Source organism: Aotus nancymaae, unplaced genomic scaffold (genome assembly GCF_030222135.1).
Source record: "Aotus nancymaae isolate 86718 unplaced genomic scaffold, 86718_ANA_hifiasm-v0.15.2.pri h1tg000022l_1, whole genome shotgun sequence".
Classification (NCBI taxonomy): Eukaryota; Metazoa; Chordata; class Mammalia; order Primates; family Aotidae; genus Aotus; species Aotus nancymaae.
The window spans coordinates 46,406,337-46,419,435 of NW_026988435.1; the positions used below are offsets into that span (position 1 = coordinate 46,406,337).

General features: G+C 54.5%; 1 protein-coding gene and 1 non-coding gene across 2 annotated transcripts in view; one reads left to right on the top strand and one right to left on the bottom strand.

Moving 5' to 3' along the window:
• AGPAT3 (1-acylglycerol-3-phosphate O-acyltransferase 3) overlaps positions 1 to 13,099 on the top strand; it is an 82,253-nt gene that overhangs the window by 9,526 nt on the left and 59,628 nt on the right. The window lies entirely within an intron of this gene.
• LOC135276414 (U6 spliceosomal RNA) lies at positions 2,813 to 2,915 on the bottom strand. The gene has a single exon (XR_010343957.1). It is a non-coding gene; the product is annotated as a U6 spliceosomal RNA (small nuclear RNA).

Sequence of the window (13,099 nt, forward strand, 5' to 3'; positions counted from 1 at the left end):
CCAGGGGTGGAGATTGCGGTGAGCCGAGATCACTTCACTGCACCCCAGCCTGGGTGACAGAGTGAGACTCTGTCTTAAGAAAAAATTATTGAGGACCCCAAAGAGATTTGCTTTTGAGTTACAAGCCTGTGGTCCTCAACTGGGGGGTGACTCCCCTTGTCACCTGGTGGACATTTGGCAATGGCAGGAGATGATTTTAGTTGGTAGCTGCTGGGGGGGCAGCCACTTCTGCATCGAATGTGCAGAGACCAGGGAGGCTGCCGAATGCCCTGGGGCACAGCTGGCCCCACAGCAGAGTTATCCCATCCAGAATACCAGGAGTGCTGACGTCAAGAGACTTCCAGTATGGTATTGAAATACGCTAGGTTAGAAATGAATGCTAAGAACATTTAAAAATATTTCATAATTCATTTCAGAGTAGCAGCAATAAACCCAATGGGTACAAAAAGTATTTTTTCCTGTGTCCTGGGATAAACCAGTTTTTATAAAGAAAACCCATAGTTTCCAAAATTAGGAAGGAGAGTGGTCCTGTTTTCTATTTTCATCAGTCTCTTTGATGTCTGACCTCAGAGGCCGCGGCTGATGCGTCTCTGCCTCTGTGAACAGCCTGCTGTGCTGTGTCGTGGTTGAGGCTCATAAAGAAAATTATGCCGGGTGAGACCAGGCGCCTGTGAAGCGAGGCTCTCAGAACCCCCGCCTGCGAGGTCCGGGGTCCCTGGGGTCCTCATGCCACAGTTTGAGACGGTGATTTAGACAAATTTCCTCCATCCCTTCCCTCTGCACTCTTTCTCCTTGTGAATTTTATGTCACCGTTGCCTCATTAAAGGGATTGGGACATCTTCCTTCTTTATGTTCTGGGAAAGTTTAATTAATGTTAAAATAGTCTATTCTCATAGGATTTGTAGAATTCACCTGTGAAATCATCTGCCTGTGGTATTTTTTGTTAGAAGTAAATTTAACAAAACTGTTTAATAGGTATTTTAATTATTTTTATTTTAATTTTTTTTTAAATAAGAGATTCCATGTAGAGTTTTTTTTTCTTTTTTACAGATGAAGTCTCAGTGTCTTGCCCACTGGAGTGCAGTGGTGTGACCTTGGCTTACTGCAGCCTTGAACTCTTGGGCTCAAGCAATCCTCCCGCCTCAGCCTTCTGAGTAGCTGGTGTGCCCCACCATGCCCAGCTAATTTTTAAATGTTTTGTAGAGGTGGGGGTCTTGCTATGTTGCCCAAGCTGGTTTTGAACTCCTGGTTTCAAGGAGTCCTCTCAGCTCAGCCTCCCGAAGAGCTGGTCTCACAGGCCTGAGCTGCCACGACTAGCACTCAGATATTTTAATTCTGTAAAAACAGGTCTTTCCTAATTTTATAAACTTCCATAAAGATAATTCTGTTTAAACTATCTTTTCCATGGCCACTTTATAATTAATTTTTCTCCTAGAAAATTATCTACCTTATCTAGATTTTCAAATTTATTTACATAGAGATGTGCAATTATTTGTTTTTTTTTTTTAATTATTTTATTTTGATGATTATTTTCTCTTTTTCTTTTTTTGCTTTTTTTGAGACAAAGTCTCCATTTATCACCCAGGCTGGAGTGCAGTGGCGTGATCTCAGCTCATTGCAACCTCCAGATTCAAATGATTCTCCCACATCAGCCTCCTGAGTAGCTGGCATTACAGGCATGTGCCACCATGCCCGGCTAATTTTTGTGTTTTTAGTAGAGATGGGGTTTCACCATGTTGGCCAGACCAGTCTCAAATTCCTGAGCTCAAGTGATCTACCTGCCTCAGCCTCCCAAAGTGCTGGGATTACAGGCATGGGCCACTGCATCCAGCCCCTACTCTTTTCTTAATTTGTATATTTTTATTCTCTATTTTCTTGATTAAGTTTTTTTTTTTTTTTTTTTGAGACAGAGCCTTGCTCTGTTACCCAGGCTGGAGTGCAATGGTGCAATCTTGGGTCACTGCAACCTCCGCCTCCCAGATTCAAGTGATTCTCCTGCCTCAGCCTCCTGAGTAGCTGGGATTACAGGAATGTGCCACCACACCCAGCTAATTTTTGTATTTTTAGTAGAGATGGGGTTTCATCATGTTAGCCAGGCTGGTCTCGAGCTCCTGACCTTGTAATCCGCCCTCCTCGGCCTCCCAAAGTCCTGGGATTACCAGTGTGAGCCACTGCCCCCGGCCTAAGACAATTTACTTCTGTAGAAGAGTGTGGCTCACAGATGGGGCAGCGAGCGCACCTTGGACGAGGTGGGGAAGGGGTTCCTATCCCTGGTGCAGGGAGTCCTGCCGCTGTGTCATTCCCCGTTGGCCAGGGTTAGACCGCACAGTCTAAGCTAATTCCTGTTGGCTGTTTTAAAGTGAGCAGGGGTACGAGCTGGAATGACGGGGTGGGTAGTTTGGCAGGAAGGACGGTTATGGGACAAGTCAGAGCAGGTAGCTAGGGGTCAAAGCAGTGACCAAAGCAGGTGACCTGGGGATGAGTCAGGATGGGGCAGGGAACCAGGGGAACAGATGTGAGCTACTGATTAGAACCGGTGGAAAAGGTTGTTTACTGAACCTACAAGGAAGTTAAACTTTAAAGTGGAGAATTAAAAAATAAGAGAGCTGAACATGCTGACACACTGATTCTTTGAAGAGAAACTTGGAATTCACTGTATCTACCAATACCCAGGAGTGGGACTGCTGGACCGAATGGTAGATCTACTTTTAGTGCTGTGAGGAATCTCCACGCTGTTTTCCATGGCGGATGTGCCTGTTTACATCCCCACCAGCAGCACAGAGGTGTCCCTGTTCCCCGCATCCTCACCGACAAAAACATGGAACGCTTCACGAACTTGTGTGTCGCCCTTCTGCAGGGGCCGCGCTCATCCTCTCTGCCTCGTTCCAGTTTTAGTGTACGTGCTGCTGAAGCAGGCGTGTGTGTCTCTGTTTTCTTCCCAAATAGTCTAAAGATCTTGGATATGGGACTTTGGTTCCACGGTGTTTTCAAACCGGGTTTCCTGGTGCTCGGGTGCCGTGTGGGTGCCGTGTAGGCATCTGCATCTCTGTGCCTGGAGTCTGGGGGGGCTCTCTGGACAGGATCCTGGTTGTCACCTGAAGCTGGGAGAAGGGAGGGGAGTGCACTGCAGGCGGGGCTCTGACCACATCTGCAGCCCTCCCAGAGAGTGTGGCTGCGCCTTTTTAGTCCGTTTCTTCCCTGTTTCAAACGCCCACAGCATGCTAGGATGCTCGTCTTGTCTTCAGCCGTGTGTGTGTGTGTGTGTGTGTGTGTGAGACAGAGTGCATGAGTGTGAGATTGTGAGAATGTGTGAGTGTGAGATTGTGGCTGAGGGTGTGTCAGTGAGTGAGTGCATGAGTGTGAGATTGTGAGTGTGTGAGGGTGTGAAGCATTTGAGTGTCAGTGAGAGTGTGAGTGCAGGTGTGAGTGTGTGAGTGTTGAGTGTGTGAGTGTTAAGTCTGTGAGTGTGACTCAGGGCTGAGAGGAGAGAATGCAGATGGGCAGGTGATGCTTGGTGAGTGAGATCCTGTGATGTCATAAGAAACACACATTTGGTCTCCGGCCCTGGTTCCCAGCACACAGCTCCTACAACCTTGGGTGCTGAGTGTCTTTCTGTGTGCTAACGAGGTGGCTGTGGCTGGGGCTCCTGGACAGTCTCCTGGGGGACTGGTTGCCAGGGCAGCCGACCACGTGATTAGAGGTTGGAACTCCACCCGTGGACCTCTGGGGAGTAGAGGGAGCCCGCAGAGGTGGCCGGTGCTGTGCTCCATCCTGCCTGTGTGCTGAGGCCTCCACAGACTCCCTAAAGGACAGTGTTTGGGGGGCTGGCGGGCTGCCCAGCACGGGGAGGTTCCTGGAGGGTGGTGCCCTGGGGAGGGAACGGAAGCTCCGAGCCCCCGCCCCATCCCTCGCCCTGTGCATCTCTTCATCTGTATCCTTTCTAACACCCTTTACAATAACCAGCAAATGTGTCTCCCTCCCTGAGTTCTGTGAGCTGCTCTGGCAAATTGATGGAACCCGAGGAGGGGTCGTTGGAAACCCACCCTGTAGCTGGTGGTCAGAAGCACTGGCTACAACCTGGAGTGTGCCCTTGGCACTGGACAGTCCTGTGCTCTGAAACACCCCAGGGCTCGCCTTGCGCCCCTCTCTGCCCGGCTGTCCACCATAACATCCAGATCCTTCGAAACACCCTTTGTGATAAACCAGCAGACACAGTGTTTCCCAGAGTTCTGTGCGCCGTCCTAGCAAATTATCAAACTCAAGGAGGGCACCGTGGGAACCCCAGCTTCCAGCCGGGTGGTCAGGAGCACAGGTCACACGTGGGACAGTCTCGTGGGCGAGGCCTGGCGCTGTGGGATTTTCTGATGCTAAAATCCCCGCCTATTTTGGTGAGCAGAGCATTGTGTGCTGAGTGTTGGATGCGGGGATGGGAGGGAAGGACAGTTTGTTTTCGTCTGCCGTGAGACGCTGAGCCGTGTCAGGTAATGAGCGACTCTGCGGTGCTTGTCAGTGTGCGGTGCCTCTGACAGTCACTTCGGTGGGCAACAAAAAGCTGGGTTGATGGTGGTTCTTTTGTTAATCAGTAATTGGCTGCACACTGCTGATTCTCTGAGCCCTTTTCCTTCTAGGGATAAAGCATTAATTACTTTTCTAACAAGGTACTAACCTCCTTGACGGCCTCCCACTCTGAGCTGGGTGTCTGGAGAGGGCAGGCCTGTCCTTCCCTACAAGGTGTGGGGTGAGTGTGGAGAGGACGTTTCATGGCTCCCAGGGGGTCACAGTCACTGTGAGTGTTGGGACATTCTTTTCCTGATTTCTGTGTCTCTTCAGGCCATTTTTGTGAAGGTTTAGCAAATACTCAATAGACTGTTGTGAGAATATAAGCTTCTTTATTTGGGGGAGATTTTTTATCATGGAAAAGGTTTCCTTTTTTAGAAGTTGAAATCCTTGATCATATCACCTAGGTAAAAAAAGATGGGGCCGGGCGTGGTGGCACATGCCTGTAATCCCCGCACTTTGGGAGGCTGAGACGGTGGATCACCTGAGGTCAGGCATTCGAGACCAGCCTGACCAACATGGCGAAACCCTGTCTCTATTAAAAATACAAAAATTTAGCCGAGCATGGTGGCGTGCGCCTGTAATCCCAGCTACTTGGGAGGCTGAGGCAAGAAAATTGCTTGAACCTGGGAGGCGGAGGCTGTAGTGAGCCGAGGTGGCGCTGCTACACTCCAGCCCAGCGACAGTGCAAGACTCTGTCTCAAAAAAAAAAAAAGAAAAAGAAAGAGAGAGATGAGACAGGGACATGAGGAGGAGGGTTTGAGGCTGGTGTCGGTCAGGTGCGTGGACAGGAGCTGCTCGGAGGCGCTGGCTGCTTCTGCCCTGGGACAGCCACTCCCTGTTGTCTGTGCGAGGAAACACCAAGAAAGCAGCGTCTTGTCTTTTTTCAGAAGTCAAGTTGCCTACAAGGAACTCTGTTATTTGCGCTTTGAGAAAGAAAATATTCTGAGTTCAGACGTGCTTGGGTCAGGGGGTTTCTGTGGCCACTTGCGGCCCGCTGGGTCTCTGGGCCTGGGGTTTCAGTAGCTTCCGTGGCCCACTGGGTCTCTGGGCCTGGGGTTTCCTTGGCTTCCAGTGGCCTATTGGATCTCTAGGCCTGGGGGTTCTGTGGCTTTCTGTGGCCTGCTGGGTCTCTGGGCTGGGGTTTCTGTGGCCTCTTGTGGCCCGCTAGGTCTCTGGGCTAGGGTTTTCGTGGCCTCTTGCGGCCCGCTGGGTCTCTGGGCCGGGGTTTCTGTGGTCTCCTGCGGCCCTCTGGGTCTCTGGGCTGGGGTTTTGTGACCTCCTGCCACCCACTGGGTCTCTGGTCCTGGGCTGGGTGCTGCCCTCGTCTGTGGTGTGAGTCTCTGGAGCTGGGGTTCCTGCTTCTCTCCTCTGCTGCTCCCATGGCCAGGCCCAGTGGTGTGGGGTGGGCAGAGCTGGCCTCTGCTGCTGTGGGGACACAGACGCGTTGAATGAGCTGCACCCAGCGACACAGGGCCTGTCCCGGGCCAGGGCCCTGTCCGGCACTTGGGGACAGGGATGAGTACCCCGGGGCCTCGGGGCATGTGGAGGCCCAGGCTGCTGGGGTAGTCTTGCAGAGCACGTGTGTGATGCGTTTATCAGGGCCCTTCTCAGCCTGGGGATGAGGAGCGGATGTGACGGCGGAGGCTCCTGTCCTTGTGGGGGTGGCCGGGCGAGGATGGTGAACACATCAGCAAACAGGAAGTGCTGGGGACAACGTGCAAAGGAGCGCAGCCCCCAGGGACCTCGGCCGAGCCACGCGGGGGCCTGCTTCATTCCTCGAAGGAGGCTGCCAGCCTGGGACCTTCCTTAACCCCACCCTCAAGGCACAGAGAGGCTGGGCCTGCGTCCCCCCACTGGCACAGGCTGTGACCTGTGACAAAGGCGGGAGGCTCGGCGGGAGCCACCTGCTCTGTGGGAAACAGCAGCATACGCTGGGCTTCCATGGGGTCTTCTAGCTCAGGGCTGCGGCTCAGAAGCCACAAGCCAGGCAGCGCTCTCCATTGGCGTCGGGGCTGCCGGGAGGATGGGCTGCGTTTGTTCCCTGTGTGATGTGACCGGCCGCCCTGTGGTCATGGCAGAGCTGGCCTGGGGTCTGGGTGTGGGGTGCCTGTCCCCAGCGGGGTGGGCTCTGGGGTACAAGTGTCTGTTCTGTGTCAGGACTCCCTGTTTCTTTCTCCCCACACTCGTACAGGGGTTTTAGATTGTGAAGGGTGTACTTCCCAAGGGAAACCAGCTGCAGGTGTCTACGCTGGCACAAGAAAAACAAACCCAGACAGCACTGGGTTCATTCCAGGAGAGGGAGATGGAATCCAGGGGAGGGGTATGGAATAATCCAGGAGAGGGGGGTGGAATAATCCAGGAGAGGGGGGTGGAATAATCCAGGGGAGGGGTATGGAATAATCCAGGAGAGGGGGGTGGAATAATCCAGGAGAGGGGGGTGGAATAATTCAGGAGAAGGGGTTGGAATAATCCAGGAGAGGGAGGTGGAATCCCGTATAGGGAGATGGAATCCGGGAGAGGAGAGTGGGATCCAGGCCAGGTGTACCCTGAGGCTTGCAGCCTCGGGGACCTGTGCCCACCAGCACACCCCCAGCACAGAGCTCTTTATGCTGCAGTCGGAGGCACTGGCATCAAGTGGGGTGGGCAGAGCCACTGTCGGGGGGACACTCCACGTACCTGTGGATGCATGCGCTTGCGGACTGGGTAGCGCCTCGGGAAGCAGCCTGAACCGATAGGATCTACAAGTTAAGATGTGTTAGTTTTTCCCCTATGAAAAGGAAAGAAAGAGTCTCTCCCTACTCCACTCTCATACGCAACACAGAACACGGCCTCGGTGAGCTGCCCGGATAGTTCCCCACCCCAAGCAGTTCTCCCGGGCACACCAGCTGGGCATCCTTAGTTCCACTCAGCTCCGACGCTGTGGGCCTGGAGTCCGTGTCAGATGCCCCGGGGCCAGGGCTCAGTCCCACAAGACTGCCCCGCTGTCAGATGCCAGTCCCAGGTTGTGACCCATGACCCAGCTGGCTGGAAGCTGGGGTTCCCACAGTGCCTTCAAGTTGGCTCACGAACTCCAGGAAGCCCCGACTGTATCTGCTGGCTGGCTTATTGTAAAGGGTGTCACGAAGGATCCGATGGACGGCCAGGTGGAAGGGGTGCAGGGTGAGGCCTGGGGGGTCCTGGGTGCCCGGGCTTCTGTCTCTGGGGAGCTGGGGTGCATGGGCCTCCCAGCACGTGGGTGAGTTCGCCAGCCCTGAAGCCCATTGTCCAAGAGTTTGGAGGGAGCCTGGTCTTCAGCCCCTGTGCTTCCTGGAGCACGGTGGGCAGGGGTGCTGTCGTGGGCCTCGCCAGTCACCTGTCACTCGGGGATTGAAAGGGCTTGTTAGGAGTACCAGTAGATGCTCCCATCCTGTGGGAAATATAAGGTTTTAGGAACTTTGTACAGGAACCAAATAGAACAGCAGATGCTCCTGTCACTCCTCCCACTCAGGAAGTTACAAGGAATTTATGAACTTTGTGTCAGGAACCAGGGACTAAGACCAGCAAATATCTGCTGCTTATCACGCAGCTTCCAAGGTCCCCACCGTTAGGAGCAGGTTCTGCCTTTGGAAGCACTTGCATGAATAGCAGATCTGTCTTCCTCCTGTTAACAGTCAGGCGGTCAGAGTGGGGGCTGCCACCCCGCCATGCCCCAGAAACCCTGGCCTCCTCCGAATTCATGCTCAGGCCCTGGCTTCTGTGCTCCTCTGTGGCTTGCTGGTCTCAAAACGGCTGCCTTGCCCCGGCCGTTTCATCTGCATTCCAGGCAGGAGAGTTGAGAAGGGTATGCCTGGGCTTTTCCTTTTGAAGACTCTCCCTGAGCCCCACCCTGCTGTGAGGGGCCCGGGCTGTCACCTGTGGGCTGGGTTCAGGGCTGTTGTGTTGGTGAGGAGCACGGGAGGGTGCGTTTTGGGACGGCAGCTGGCACCTCCTACAACTTGGCAGACTGTCAGGATTTCCAGCCCCGTGTGTCTTTGACCTCTCACCTGAGCCGCTATGAAGAGGTGTTTTCTTGCTTCTTCGTGGACCCTTCCTCACTGCGCTTCAGCCACGGTGCCGACACGTGGTCACCCCACTCCTGACTTGGCCTCTTCTGTGGGCTGGGGCCTGGTCATGCCCCCGTGGTCAGTCTCTCTATGACAATGAGAAGGGGAAGACGGCCAAGGCGCCCGCCCGGGCAGGACTCTCTTCCCTCGCTGGCGCTGGTCTAGCTGCTGTGGACGGCCGTGGGCACTGTCACAGGCCCTCCTGTGGGTGCTCCAGGCCACGTTGCTGGCTGCTTCTGCCGTCCTGGCTTGCAGGGACTCTGGGTCATAGGGGAGGAGGGCAGGGTTCGTCCCTCTCCTCGGGCAACAGAAGGTCCAGCAAGATTCTTCCGTCCCCACCCTGCCCTGCCCCTCCCAGCTTGGGCAGGCAGATGAAAGCCAGGGCCCCACGCTTCTGCCGTCTCCTGCCACTCACACACTCAGCCAGGGACCTGCCCCGTGCGTCCAACAGGTAAGATCAGCCGGGCTGCCCCTGAGCAGAGCTCTGTCTTCCCCGGCTGACTTTGAGGCAACTGAGTCGTTGGGGGTGAAGGACAGTGGGAGGGAGAACGGAAGCTTGGGGCCCTGCTCTCAGACCCCATGCTGTCGCCAAGCCTGTACCCTCTGGGCTGGACTCTTCCTCAGCCCCAGCCCCAGTGCCCCCCGGCTCTGCCCAGTTCTCTCAGGGGGCATTGGCTTGTAGCCCCGTGGCTGTTGCCCCCTACCCCGTAACCCTGTGTGGACTCGGGCACCTGCGACATTTCTAGCCTGTGCCTGTCTCCAGCACCACACCCCCACACGGAGCTCCCGAGTCCGCCCCACCTCCTCCATCAGGGCAGGCTGAGGAGTAACAAAGCCAGACCCAGCCCCTCTGGTGTGGTGGCTGCCAGCCCCACGCAGCTGCCCACCCAGGAGAGGTGGCGAGGTCCACGTGTGAGGCCCTGAGAGCTGGAAATAGTGTGGGATTTCACGGTGTCTGATGGAGAAGTCCGTGATGTTTTGGGCGTGTTGGGTTGCGTAAAATACATCATTAACGTTAATTCCACCTTTCTCTGTGCTTTACTGTGGCCACTGGAACATTCAGTGGCACGGTGGCTGCTGAGTGTGGCTAGCCTTCTCCCACTGGGTCAGCCCCACGGTAGAGGCCATCTTTAGACCTTTGCCTGAGACACAGACACCTACTTGGGACAGGGACTCCAGCCCTTCAGCCCTGTCCTCCGCAGCGGTGAAATCTGGAGCGTTCTTGAGTAACGCACTGGCGTTGAGAAGGTGCTGAGCCATCCCTCTGCCGTCCGTAGCTGAACAGGCTGTTTGCCTGGGGACCACGTCAGGTAACGTGTAGGGCAGCGAGGGTGGGGCAGTCCAGCAGGGAGGGTGTGTGTGCATCTGTGTGGCAGGAATGGGAGTGATTTCATCTGGGATCCCCTGAGAGTCCCAGGGCTGGCTCTGGTGTTTCATTCTCCCAGGGAACAGACGACTGCAGGGGCCACACGTGCTTGAGAGGAACCCCACCTGAAAGCCTCCCATTATAGCACAGAGTGGGAAACCGAAGTGATAGCGTCACACGATGTCACAATGTGTGACTGCATTTGACAGTCACATACGTCCGGAAGAATCGACATGGGGTTTTTGTTTTGTTTTTTTAATAAAAATGACGGCCAGGTGTGGTGGCTCATGCCTATAATCCCAGCACTTTGGGAGGCCAAGGCAGGGGGATCACTTGAGGTCAGGAGTTTGAGACCAGCCTGGCCAATATGACGAAATCCCATCTCTACTAAAAGTACAAAAAAATAGCCAGGTGTGGTGGTGGGCGCCTGTGATCCCAGCTACTTGGGAGACTGAGGCAGGAAAATTGCTTGAACCCAGGAGGTGGAGGTTCCAGTGAGCCGAGATCGTACCATCGCACTCCAGTCTGGGCAACAGAGCAAGACTCTGTCTCAAAGCAAAAGAAAGAGAGAGACAGAGTTTTGCCATGTTGCCCAGGCTGGTGGGTTCAAGGGATCTGCCCGCCTCAGCCTCCCAAAGTGCTGGGATTACAGGTGTGAGCCACCGACCAACACCAGATCTTAACAGTGGCCAGTCTTGGGGATGGAGGGGGGTGAGGGCTGAGAGCTCCCTTCTGACCACGTACCTCGGCTTGATTTAAAATTTTTACAGCAAGGTGTATTGCTCTATTTTGTAAAACATCATTACTTTACAAAATCTTGTATTTTTAATTTTTGGGGGTGCATACTAGTCTTTTTTAAACAGCAGTGTTTTTTGCCTGAAATGTTTTCATGGCAGCTGAAGGACTGGGTGGGTCTGTCTCCCCAGGCTGAGGCTGTCAGGCTGGTGCTCCGGGTCGACTGGAGGCCTGAGTCTTTGTTTCTTCCCAATCCACCGAGACGTGATTTTAGAAGTGAGTGAAAGGAAGCTCCTTCTGAGTGCCCGGCGCCTCTCCGCTCTTCCCGTCCAAAACCACAGCAGGCTTCTTTCCAGCTGGAGGCTCAAGTGTTCTTAGCTGATGGGAAATCTCCTTTTCATAGAAGATGTGAGATGAGCACTTGGGTTGCTTTTGGTCCTCAGCGCCTGTCTATGGGAGCAGTGATTTTGTGGTGAGATGGCCTGGGTGTGAGTCTTGATTCTGCTGCTAACTCGGTATGACGATTTGGGCAAGCTGCTGACCCTCTCTGTGCCTCGTTCTCCTCATCTGTAAGGTGTAAGGAGTGAACGCATGGGGCCACAGAGCCACCGGGTCGGGTCTGGCCTGCAGAGGGGCCCGGTGAGGGTGACTGACGTGCCTGGGAACGGGCCCCCCAGCTCAAGTTAGGATGCCTTGCCCAAAATTCTAGAACTCGTCCTGCTGGTGTTTAGGGAGAACGCACACTCCCTATCCAGGGAGCTGGGCCTGCTGCGTCCTGGCAGCGCTGACGTGGCATCTGCTGCCCTGCGCCCTGGGAAGCTGAGCCAGCAGGATGCGGCTCCTGGACGCAACAGAAACGGAATAACCACTCGGCTCGCTGGAAGCTGTGGTCCTTGCTGGACGTGGAAGGCTCCCGTGCACAATAAGAAGGGATGATTTCAGGCAGGCCAAGGACGTGATAGTTTAAACTCCAGCCACAACCATCGTCTTCACCAGGGCTTCCAGGTGGACCACCGCCCTGAGTTTGACACCATCACTGTTTAGAAAGTGCCTGCTGAGAATCGCTGACACAGCGTTAAGGAACACACGCATGCACGCACACAGACACGCACATACGCAAGACGATCCCCGTCATTCTGGGGAGCAGCCGAGGTCCATTTCCCAACTCCCCTCACCCCGAGGGAGGAAGTGAGTGAGTGCATAGGGCCCCTCTCTGAGGCCAGGCAGTGGCCCTCCCCAACCTCCCCTTCCACTTTCTGGTGCCCCAGCAGGTCCCTGGCCGGTCCCTGGGAGCGCACAGGCTGCAGTGAGAATTTGTGGAGAGACAGGTGGGCCGGGCGCACAGTGTGTGCAGAAGAGACTGAAAACCCCACCAATGGCAGTTCCCTCTCAGGTCCTTGGCTTCTAGGCCTTTCTCTTCCCTTCCTCCCTGGGATCCTCCTCCTGAGGGGGCTCTGCCTACAGGGGGAGGTGAGGACTGAGACTTCCTGTGCCTGTGACAGGCCGTCCTGCCAGGGGTGTCCATGCTAAGAACATGCGTGTTAGTCCACGTGTGCATGTGCTTGCTCCCAGCATCCCTCGGGGCCGGTGTTTGATAAGCCGTCTCCCAGGCGGCTGCGTGGCTTTATCCAGTAACTTCAGTAGTCAGGTAAACACAGCAAGTGTCACCGAGCCTTTCCCTATTGTGGGACATTCAGGTTATCTCTATGTTTCTTTTTATTTTTTATTTTGAAACAGAGTCTGAGGCCAGGTGTGGCTCATACCTGTATTCCCAGCACTTTTGGAGGCCGAGGCAGGTGGATCACCTGAGGTCAGGAGTTCGAGACCAGCCTGGCCAACCTGGTGAAACCCTGTGTCTACTTAAAATACAAAACTTAGCTAGGTGTGATGGTGCACGCCTGTAATTCCAGCTGCTCAGGAGGCTAAGGCAGGAGAATTGCTTGACTCGAGAGGCAGAGGTTGCAGTGAGCTGAGACTGTGCCACTGCATTCTAGCCTGGCCAACAGAGTGAGACTCTTGTCTCAAAAAATAAAAATAAAAAAAAGAAAAGAAAAGAAACAGGGTCTGGCTCTGTCACCCAGGCTGGAGTGCAGATCACAACTCACTGCAGCCTCAACCTCCTGGGCTCAAGCCATCCTCCTGCCTCAGCCTCCTGAGTGGCTGGGACTACAAGTGTATATCACCACACCCTGCTAATTAAAATATTTTTTGGTAGAGATGGGGGTCTCGCTGTGTTGCCCAGGCTGGTCTCAACTTCCTGGGCTCAAGCGGTCCTCCCACCTTGACCTCCCAAAGTGCTGGGATTATAGGTGTGCACCGTCACACCGGCCTCTCCGTCTTTTTTGACTACAATACA